We start from the raw sequence: 11,574 nt of genomic DNA, 5'->3' as shown, positions 1-11,574 counted from the left end.
ATTATATTGGTTAGGAATACGAATAATATCTTTAGTCATGTCCTGTAAGACATAATCCATTCGACATTTGATATGGTCAGTCAAATGTGTGCCATGATCCACCCAAATTGGTCTACTTCTTGTCTCATCTCTTAATCCACTATGTCAATGACAGTTTGGCAAAATACAAGTATCACTCCAAATTATTTTTCACTTTGGTTTTCATTTTCCGTTAGCAATCTAAAGTTTGCCACTAGATGACACTATATACACTCATCTTGGACACTCCAGTGGACTCCAGTGGACATCATCTCTTTCTACAGTATGTATGGTAAAACACACACGCACGCACACACACACGCACACACATGTACACACACACACACACGCAAACACACCTCCCAGTAGGTAAATTAAGAAATCACAGATATGCCTCCCACACAACTCTGGGAAACTCGTATACAATATGGATAAGAAGAACGGGTCTTTAGGAATGATAACATTGTCCTAACCTACCGGTACTGATGCTAAACATCCAATTAAGATATGTATACGCAATATGCTTTCTTCTTCATGTATTTCCCATAATCACAAAATATATGATGAGATCCTTGTAGTTTAGTGGTGAGTGGAGACCCCACTTGATGATGAAGAGTATGTTACATAAATCACAGTATTATGAAAATTATGAAGATTTGAATCAAACATTTGCAAGTAAACAACAGGCCTATTGATATTAGCAGGCAATTACTGGCACGCTTTCTAATTGTCTTTCTTTTTGTTGGCGATGATGACCCTTGTCCTTTCTATGCTGTGGGGTAAATCAGTGTTTACTGTTGATACAGTATCATTATGTTATGCAAAACATATTTGCAGATCAATGCGGCTGCCTCCTTTTTGTAATTAACATGGGTAATTAGTGGACTTAATTTACAGATCCACACTGGGTTCATAATAGGGCTGTGAAACATTGACCCATGACAATTGATTGATCCCTCTCTCTCTTGAAACCCATGCCCTGTTTTAATGATTAAGTAATGAGGAGACAGTCAGTATGAGTGTTTCCAGTGTAGTTGTTGTGCTGTAGCAAGTGAGAATCTCTGTATTTAACTCCTTTTCCTCCGCCTCCTTCTCCTCCTTTCCTCCCTCTCCTCTGTCACTGTAATGGTGTCAGCTTCTTGCTCACAGGCTCAGTCTCTCCCGTGTGCGTGTGTGTGTGTGTGACTGCACTCCTCAGTAATCAGACACACAGACTCGCCTTTGGTGGCTTGAGACTGATTCAATATTCCACTGGGTAATTTATGCAGAACTAATTCTCCACATAAATGGAAGGGCTTGGAGGAAGGTAGAGATGGGGGGGAGTAAAAATAATGTGTATGTGTTATATCTGTGGTGAAATAATTATCCACAGTGTCAACGGTAGCAACATTCTGTGAAGCCGCTATCAATAAAATATTGAAGAACACAATCTATTTTCATTCAATCTCCATATAGCAAACGGTGGTGGGTTTGGGGACGGTGGCAGGACTAATGATGCTTTTCCACTGCATGGAATTGACTGTGCAGACATAGGCTGGGGTTGGGGCTGAAAGTGAGGAGCTGAGGCTGGGGCTTGGGCTGAAACTGGGGAGCTGGGGCTGGGGCTGGGGCAACGTGTGCTGCAATTAGACTGGGAAGCAAATCATCGCCTGTAGTCATTTCACTTGTCAAAACAGCAGGAGCCTGTGTCTCCTTGTTTTGGGATTTAGTGTTTTGAATTACTGGAGATGAGAGAGAGAGGATGAGATGAAAAACAAAATGAGGGGAGAATCCCCAGAGGGACATTTGGTCTCGTAGATTATGGCTATTTGGGACCAGCAGCTCTGTGCCTGTGTGCATTTGTGTGTGTGTGTGTGTGTGTATGTGTCTTTGTATTTGAGGAGGTTGTTGTTCTTACAACAGTCATGGGAATCAATATTATGTATCTTCATGCATTTACTAAATGAGTTATTTTCAATCAACATTGAATACAACATACTTGTGTAGCCTCTTCATCAATACTTGCTTGTGTAACATTATCCTGACAGAGGAGGTTATCCTCTCTTACATCTGATTGGCTTGTCTTTAGTGTCACTTTAGTGTCACCTAAACACTGATCAATCAATGGTCAGGAACTGATTATAATGAAGAAGTATTACTTTATAGCAGCAACCTATCTTTCGTGCTGGAAAGGCAGATACTGTAGCAATGTTGCAATGGGCATCTTTTGTTGTCGTAAAACCATGTATCTTCACTTCAGGGCCATTTCTGCCTGGTAGTATAACATATGCATGTATGCATATGTAAGCACTGTCGGTGTATGTGAAACAATGGTCTGTCCTACACTCTGGAGAGCCATGTGCAAATGAATAATTTATTTTTAAAGAATTGTAATGCCAGTATCTCTCCCACCAAGGCTTTTTCCTGTCTTCCCTCCATTTTGCTGCTCTTGTCATTGTACAGTCGGGTTCACATCTACTGGAGAACTCTAAGGAAGCATTTGCATAGAAACACCCTGGGAGGCGGTTAAAAGGGAACGATTAAGATGCAAGGCAGCAGTCCATACACCCCCCCCCCCCCCCGGATGCTTCTCTGCTATGTGAGAGGAGTGCAGCTGATTGAAATGGAGGAGTGCGGCCCTGTTCCTGTGCCTCTCTCCTCCCTCCCTCTATCTCTCCGTCCTCCAGGGATTCTCTGCTTCAGCCTCCAGGTCCCGGTCCACTCCTTCCTTCTTGCCCTCCGCTTTCAATAACCTGTTCATTCTTATTCTCCTCGGAACTCAGATTAGTGGCCGAGGTCTTGCAAGAGTGCAACTCTGCCTGCCTTTGTTAAAACCCTGAGGAGGAGTCTCCTCTGACGCTTTGCGAACAGTGAAAACACGCAGAACCCTTAGTAGTTAGCAGGCGTGGGTGACAGAGTGTGGTTGTTTGAAACAGGTGACGCAGTCCTCGCTGGCGGGGCTGTGTTTCATGTCCGTGGGAGGTGGTTGACACACACGGAGCCCCCAACTCACAGAACGAGGAACAGATGGTGCTGGAAAATGAGGCACCTCTCAGAAGCATTGAAACCCCCCTCCCAGGAACTCTCCCCCCCACACCTCTCTACTCTCTCTTTATCTTTCTCTGTCCCCTCTCATCCTCTCATTCCCTCTCTCTCTCTTGTTATCACTGGCCAAGCTTTTTTCATTACCAGTTGTTATTGCATGCTGTTGTGTTGTGTTTAGTGTTAAGTGGCTTATGCTACTACCCCAGTCTGGCTTTTCTCCCTATCAAATTCCGTTTTAAGGAACGAGCGAGATTCAACATGGTTGTAGTGGGTCCCATCACAGGGGCTGTATAGATCTATGTTCTCCTGAAGGGAACCACCAGATGGCAAGACTGGGTCTGGGCTCCTCAAGGGTAAAGAAAGTTAGGAGCAGAAAACACATTATTTGATCTGTAAGGATGAATTGTCATTAGGTCCTACTCTCCGTTAGGTTCGTTACTTGCTTTTAAGGATGTCTTCTTCTCACACAAGGTTTTTTAGCAGGCAAGATTGTTTGAACAGTATGTTACTGTGCTGTGTATTTCAACTGAGGAACAACTGAAGGGTTTCACAATACTCTGTGTTTATTAAGTACAGCATGCCATAAATCAGAACAAGTATGCAGCCAGAACCAGATCACAGTATCCCCTTTTGATCGAAAGCTATGGTGAATCACTATACTGTATAACCATACATACAGTACCAGTCAAAAGTTTGGACACATGGGAAAATGTGTCCAAACTTTTGACTGGTACTGTATTTAACAAGAGCACATGTGCAGACATGTGTTGTATTGAGGAGTGTTGAGCATTGTTAGGTTTAATGTTGGACGATGGCGCCTTTCTGTTAACCTGCGGGTGACGCTAGTTCCAGCAGTTGGTCTAGACTGGTTTTTATTCCAGTCGTGTTCATTCCACTCCACCCGCTCCTGTCTCCTGCAGCAATCTAGCTGAGAAATGCATATATAACAACCTGTGAAAGTAGCTTTCTGCAGACACTTCATTAAGAAACCCTGGTATATTCTAGCATCCAGTTGTAGTTCCCCGACAGACTGAGGACATTTTGCTATTCCACTCCCGCTCCTTTTCAGGATAACGGTTAATCACAGTTTCATACATTCTACAACATCACCACAACATTTTAGCCTGAGACAAGCTCAAGAAAAAGGAAAATGCTGAAAAGTGTGGTTATTTCATTATGAGCTCTCATGATCTGTGGAATTGAAGAAGAAAAAATCTTCAGTTCTGGCCACCAGGCGCATGAGATAAATGAATATGTGTCTGTCGTGTTCAAGGATATTCTGAGTGAGCAGTTAGCTGGTGTCATTAGTGCTGAGATACAGTATATGGAAGTCATTGTGAACATTGACCTCACTCTCCCCTGGGAAGATTTTACATTCACAAACAAAAACACTTTTAACAATCTCTAACAATCAACATTCCTACATAAAGCTCTAGCCAAGATTAAGTCGATAGCCTGATGCTGTGGCTTGCTCATACAGGTCATCTGATCATCTTATGTTTAAAAAAGTACACACCCCAGAGTGTTCTGATGACGTTCACGCAGGCTGGCAGACAAGCGTAAGCCTCTTGTGTATATGCATGTTTGAATGGTTTGTCTTGTATGGCTCTTACAAAGTGCCTCCACAAGATCTGCACATCAGGTTTACACTTCTGCCATAATGTCAAACAGAAACACCCTATAGCGGACTACAACAAGGTCTTAGATCAGGGATATTACAGAACCTGGCCTAAGGTCAACGGGGACCTAAAACTCTGTAAAGTCAGTTGTTCGTATCGTGTAAGAATAATCTTGCTCATTTACTTACTTCTTTCATCATGAGGTTTAAAATCTCTGGATGTATGAAATGTATGAAAGCTATTTCAAGCATATGCATGTAAACACATATTTTCACAAAAGAAGTTCTTCATGGCTTTATAAGCTTTACAAAGAAAACATTTCTTTTAAGTGTCTGGTTATGAGAAGGTTAGATCAGACCATTCCCAGTGCTAGCACATTGACACATCCATACTCTTGACAAATTGGTACTTACTCATGCCCAGTCGAACACTCTGTTTCCAGTGATGTTTGCACTGTTTGTCACTGTGGTTTTGAAATGGATTTGATTGACTGGAGTGGAGGCTGGATCTTCTTCCTCCCTGGTGGAGTTATTTTCTCTGACACAGTCAATACCACCCCAGAGCTCCTGACCTGACATATTGATGTGAAGAGGTCTGGCTGCTAAGAGGCATCTGGCCATGGCAGATTGAGCGAACAGTTGAATAAGGGAAAGAGGCAAAACAGACTGAGAGGAATCAAAAATGAGTCTCTGTGCTTCAGAAATGTATGGACAAGAAATAATATAACCTGAGTCGACATTCGCTGACCCAAGCCTTGGAAATGTGTGGCATTTCCTCGCGCACAAGCATGCGTGTGTGGGTCGGAGCAAAAATGAGAGGGAGAGAGACAAGAAGGGAGGTGGGGGTGGGTGGGTGCATATATATTTTACATTATTAGATTACAGAGTGGAGATTAAATATGTCACAGTTCAATAGCTCCATGAAATACCTGATGAACCCCATTAGAGTGGACTGAATGACAACGTGAGATATTTACAGGAGGACTAGAATAGTAGATTGTCTCTGCATATTTTAAGTTTCTTTGACACTAATAGTGGGTGGTAGGAAAATAAATTGTGTATCATTCCACATTAATCATATATCATACATTCCAATTCAGTTTTAACAAAATATTATCTGTTGATGAAATTGTGTTGTGTACCATTAAACTATTTCTGGTAATGCCTTATATGAATTCCATGGGGATATTTCATGTTCTAATGAACAGTATATTTACGTACTGGTGAGAGTAAATTCCATGTTTGAACAATAGGTGGTGCTACTTCATCAGTCAATATGGTCTCAAAATGCCATCCTGGATTGATAAATTATGGGAATGCCTCTTATCAACAAACTAAAATCCCGCTTCCCCCTTCCATTCAAGTCTTCTGATATGGAGGACATGTTATTGACATGAGCCAAAAACACCCCAACCCCTAGAAGAGATGGAGAGGATGTGGAGCAAGTGGATGTGTGGAGTAACATAATAAACTCTCCCTTTTCATTCATTAATTAGGTCTATGCGCCAGACATTTATTATACCATTTATCACATCAAATGCTTCAGATATCAGAAGTGAAATGTAGCTCTTTGTTCCACCTTAGCTGTGATATGGATTGAATTGTGTCATTGTTAGAAGTAGTATAGAACAACACTTACTCATTCACCACTCAGGCTCTTGGCCCTTGCTATTTAGTTGTCTCCTGTCCATTTCATGTTCTGTTGCCTCCACAGAGTTCAAATTGCCCAGCAGGCAGGTGCCATTAGAACGGTTTGTTTGCAAGGTAAGCAGCTATGAGAAGTGACAGCACCAGAATTACTAATGCACTTTGGCTGTCATTTGTATCTGAGAGGCCTGCAGGGAGGACTTGATTAAATGGATATCCCACCTCCTGCATGTTGCGGGCCCTGTCTTAATTTGCATATGGTTGGACTGGTGTAGAGAGAGGTTCGGCATTATCCCTGTACGAGTCATTTATACCTGCACTGAAACTCGAATGCCACAAATTCTAATTACCTCAAATGAATGTTTGAATATGTACTTGTGTATAAATATTCAGCTATGATTTTCTTTGTTTACAACAAACGATAGAATGAAAGATGAAAAAGGGAAATGTAATACAATGCAACATGTAAGTGTTCTCTGTGGTACATTAAATGTCTTACTGTACAAAATTATGCAAATAATATGATGGTAAATAGAGTGCTCTGAATGGCACATGAAGTAGCAATAATCAGCAATCTTAATTTTTTTACTGTAATGGCAAGGAACTCTGCAGTTCAATGGTCATTTTGCTGCTGTGTGAGTGAGACACACTCCTGCTTTTCACTCTGAGGAGGCTGCTACAGTGATGCAGTAGGAAATCCATTGCTCAGTGACCTTGCGTTAACCCATACGGCGGATCCAGCGGTCACACACTGTGACACGCTGTCCATCAGGAGTAGACTCCAGGAAGACTGACCCGACAGGGCCCCACTGACAAAGTACATAGGCTTGACTGATGCTTGGCGCTAAGGGTTTAGTGTACTTATCACCGTTTAGAGTGATGTTCACAGAATGGGTGTCTTTTTCTTCGTATAAATAGAATATAATGTATGTTGAATGAAGACTGACGCTGCAGTTGGCAAACTAACATGATGTCTACAGAGGTCTTTTTATTTCTACATCCTTGCTGCACTTTTAAATACGCATCGAAATTTGCCCTCAATCTCCCAAATATTCCATCATGATATGAGCATCTCAGAAACATGGCCATGGCTCTCGTTAACGCTAGGCAAATATTTAAAGTCACAGCTAAAGACATCATCACAACTGCAAATAAATAAATTGAATTCCTCTTATAACTTCCCCCACTCCTAAATGAATCCTGTATCCCAGGGGAGCACCTTAGCGCTTAGCAATCTGCACCGCCTTCCTGGTGGTGCTTCCTCTTCGTCGCACTGAGACTCCGACTCCGACTTTGAAGTCTGTGGGCCCGATGATAAATATGCTAATGTTTCTGGAGGTGACTCCACATGGCAGATAGCACTGTGAGGAGAGTGCCACCTATTTTTTTCATATATGGAGGGAGGGGAGGGAGGAGGAAGGGATGCCAGACTCACAGATAGATGTTTTGCAAAAATAAACTATGGAGATTAAAGAACTATGTATTTACTGTATCGTCCCATAAGGGCGCTCTGTGCTGTTGGTGTATGGCTGTGTGTGCAGTTTTTAGGTGGACATGTGAAATACATGGTGGAGATGTTTTATCTAGATGGTGCTGTGTTAATGGGTTTCTTACAGAAGGTGGGGAAAGTGTGTGGAAAAAGAATTCTCTTGTTGACTTTTAAGATGGCACTAAAGTAAAGTGTAAGGATAACTGTCAACACTGATGCTGGTATGTCATTGGGATCTTAAAATTGCACAAAATGTGATGTTTCATAGATCATCTCTGAAGTCACATAACCATGCCAAACGACTTCTCAGACAGCTATGAATTATTTAGTGAGTGTGTGTGAGTGAACCTGCAAAAAAGACATTAATATTTCTGCTGCAATACACTTTTTTAAGTCTTGAAAACTGCATATGCATTTCATGGATTTTGGGAATCATGCATCTTCAGCCTCTGGGCTTTTGCTATTCTACGGGTATCTATTCCTGTTCATACTCTGATGGAGGACTTGTATTTGTCAAATACTTATGAAAAGTCTCATCTTGTCAGCTCTGCAAAGCAAACTGAACTCGAGTTTCACCACAAGAAGAAAGAGGTTTGAATCTCCCAGTGTAACAAGATATTTCTGTGCGGGTGTTTTGAGGCAACATCAGAGTTAAAAGTATATATCTTTGAAAATGACTCAGATACGACACAAACTGAGATGTACCTGGGATAAGGAAGTGCAGGTAAACATAGTATTTCAAAATCTCTCCCCACTTCCCTTACCAAAACATGTCCCTGTATGAAATATGTTGTTTACAGATGTAAAACAACTTTCTTCTTGAAAAATACTCCTTTCAGCAGTACCTGAAACTGAGGAGAGAAATATTTCATTCCATCTGCTCCCACCCTTACTCACTTCTTTCAAGAGACTTGTTTGTATTTGAGGCGTAATCACTCACTCTGAATGTACTGACAGAGCTGTAGGTGTCACTGTAGACGTGGCTTTCTGCAGCGGCCGTGTGCTAGCTGTCCCAGTCCCGGGAAGGACAGCCACCCAGCCCCCCTTTTGTTGGGAGACGTCGTAAGTCAGATGTTCAGAATGCATGGGGCATTGTCTGCCTGGATGTTGGATGGGCTGGCAGCAAAAGGTGACATCTGGTGACTAATGTGCTCGGATGTGAATGCTGCTCCCTCAGTTCTCTGGGCAGCAGCTGCTCTGCAAAGGCATAAATGAGACAGGGGGAGTGAGAGAGACAGCCAGGGAAAGATAGAGGCGGTGGAGGGAATGAAGGAAGAGGGGGGGTTGGAGGGAGGCGTGGGGGGTGGAGGGTTGGGAGGGTGTACTGGCTGGGTTTTGCGCATGTAATGATGTGTGCGTCTGCATGCGTGTCTATATGTGTGCACCGAGCCAGCCGTCTGTGTTTGGAGGGGGAGGGGAGGGTTAGGCTTGTCAGGAAAATCAATGAGTTTCTGTCTGATTTTAGAGGAGGTAAAACATGGTCTTTGCATCCACCTTCCCCCCCCCCCACCCCCACCCCCACCATGCCATGGCTGACATTCAACAAAGAGACCACACAGAGCTGAACCAGAGCTTGTTTTGCTCCGCTCTGCATTTTCTGTATCGAGTGCCCTCTCACTGAGAGCCACTACACACTACGTTACATATAGGGTATGTGACTACCCTATGTGTCTGGAAATTGTCTTCACCTTCCAAATGATCACTAATAAGTTCAATTCTTCGATATCTTTCTCAAATATTCTAACAGCATATAGCAACTAATGACTAAATGTAACTAAGAAATTCAACAAGCTGGAGTAAAAACACACAGATGTCAGTATTTTAGTGCTCTCAGAAAACAAAAACAAAACACATCAGGTTTTGAGTTGAAAACGAACAACAAATCACTGGTGTGATTTCTGTAATAAAACATTAGGACACCATCATGGCGGTCCACCGCACATCTACTGCCTCTCTCTTGCGACTCCCCCTTCTTCACTCCTCGTGTCCTTGAATTAACCTTGAGACCAGATACCGGGGACCTGGGTGTCACTGCCAAGACAGGGTGAGATGGTGTCAGTGACAGCTGTAGAAGAGGAGACCATGTATGCACCCAGGCCGCAAGCGCCATTAGCCTACAGGTCACATGGTGTGTGGTGTCCCTGCGACCTCTGGGACATAGGTCGCAGGGACACAGAGCAGAGCAGAGTTCAAAACATTGAGGAAAGTACCATATTGTAGGTCAACAACAATATGCAAGGCTACAGCAAGGGTGATTTGGTGAAGGGTGAGTACAAAAAGAGAGAATACAAACAGTTAAATAGTTACGTTTTTGTTGAATTTGTTCAACACTACAAGACATTACAGGCACATATTCATGTGAAAGCATAATGCTGTCTCCATCAATGCCTTGTTTTGGACTTTTCTTATGGCGAGGGGATCACATGAACTTGTTATGAATCAACACCCTCCAACATGTGGACATTGGAGGCATTTATATGAACATGCTGCTTCTGAGAGGACACTTGAGCCCCACTTAAAAGGCGTCATGGGCTGCTTTAGATTAGGGAGCGGCAGGCTGCTTTAGATTTGATGAACAAGAAGTGCATATGCATCCCCGAAGAATGTTAATGAAACACATTCCTCCTTGTTTCTCATGGAAACCATGTTGGACTTAGAGGATAAGGAGGTGGAGAAAAATGGGGTCCCTCTATACCCCTGGAGAGGAAAAAAAGCTTCACAACATGTGGTGGGGTGTAACTCTTCAGTTGAGATCAAAAGAGAGGAGTGCGTTGGATTGAGTGTGCGTTGAGAATTCCTTATTATGTTCCTTGTTTGGGTCCCTGGGGCCTACCTGTAGCTTCCTACTTACTATGACGAGGAGGAGGATAAGGTAATGCATACATTTACCATACAAATGGGCTCTGATCGACCTCTCTGTCACAAAGAAATGGTGAGCTTATCAAACAGACACGGCAGGAGTAGATAGTTACCATATGATATGATAGCGGTTAGGGAATCGGGCTAGTAATCAGAAGGTTGCTGGTTCGATCCCCGGCTCTGCCAAATGACATTGTGTCCTTGGGCAAGGCACTTCACCCTACTTGCCTCGGGGGAATGTCCCTGTACTTACTGTAAGTCGCTCTGGATAAGAGCGTCTGCTAAATGACTAAATGTAAATGTAAATATGAGGAAGCCCATTTTTATTTTATTTAACCTTTATTTAACCAGGTAAGTAATTAAAAACACATTATCATTTACAATGGCAGTCTGGCAAGTGGCAAAAGGTGAAAAGTGGGACTTGACTGCTACGGAGTCACACAAAAATGAAAGCAAATGTCACACCCTAATTCTATTCACCTGTGCTACCTGTCCCCCCCCCCCCCCCCCCCACCACCACCCCAGGTGCTCCCTATGTTTTGATTGTTTCCTTGTGTATTTAACCTCTCTCTCTCCCTGTTCTGGTTGCCAGTTCGTGTTGTGTGTTTCCTGAGTCGTCCCAGCCGGTTTATTGGTTTTTCTCAGTGTTCCCAGTGTTCTAGTATTTAGATTTCAGATTAATAAAATACTGTTACCTATTATACCTGCCTCTGCTGCCTGCATTTGAGTCTTGGCCTGACCCGCGACAGTAAATTAATTGAAATGCACTTAACCAATTGTGTCTTGAAAAGTTTCTGAACTTTTGTCAAATTGTGTCTAGGTTACTTTCTGATAAATTGATCTTAAATCCTCAAATCAAAGACCAGTAAAGACAGCACAATAAACTTGTACTGAAAATGAGTTTTTTCTCACTACTAAC

This window comes from Osmerus eperlanus, chromosome 12 (assembly GCF_963692335.1).
Source record: "Osmerus eperlanus chromosome 12, fOsmEpe2.1, whole genome shotgun sequence".
In the NCBI taxonomy this organism is placed as follows: Eukaryota; Metazoa; Chordata; class Actinopteri; order Osmeriformes; family Osmeridae; genus Osmerus; species Osmerus eperlanus.
The sequence above is the reverse complement of the archived record's forward strand: the minus strand, read 5'-3'. Positions refer to the sequence as shown.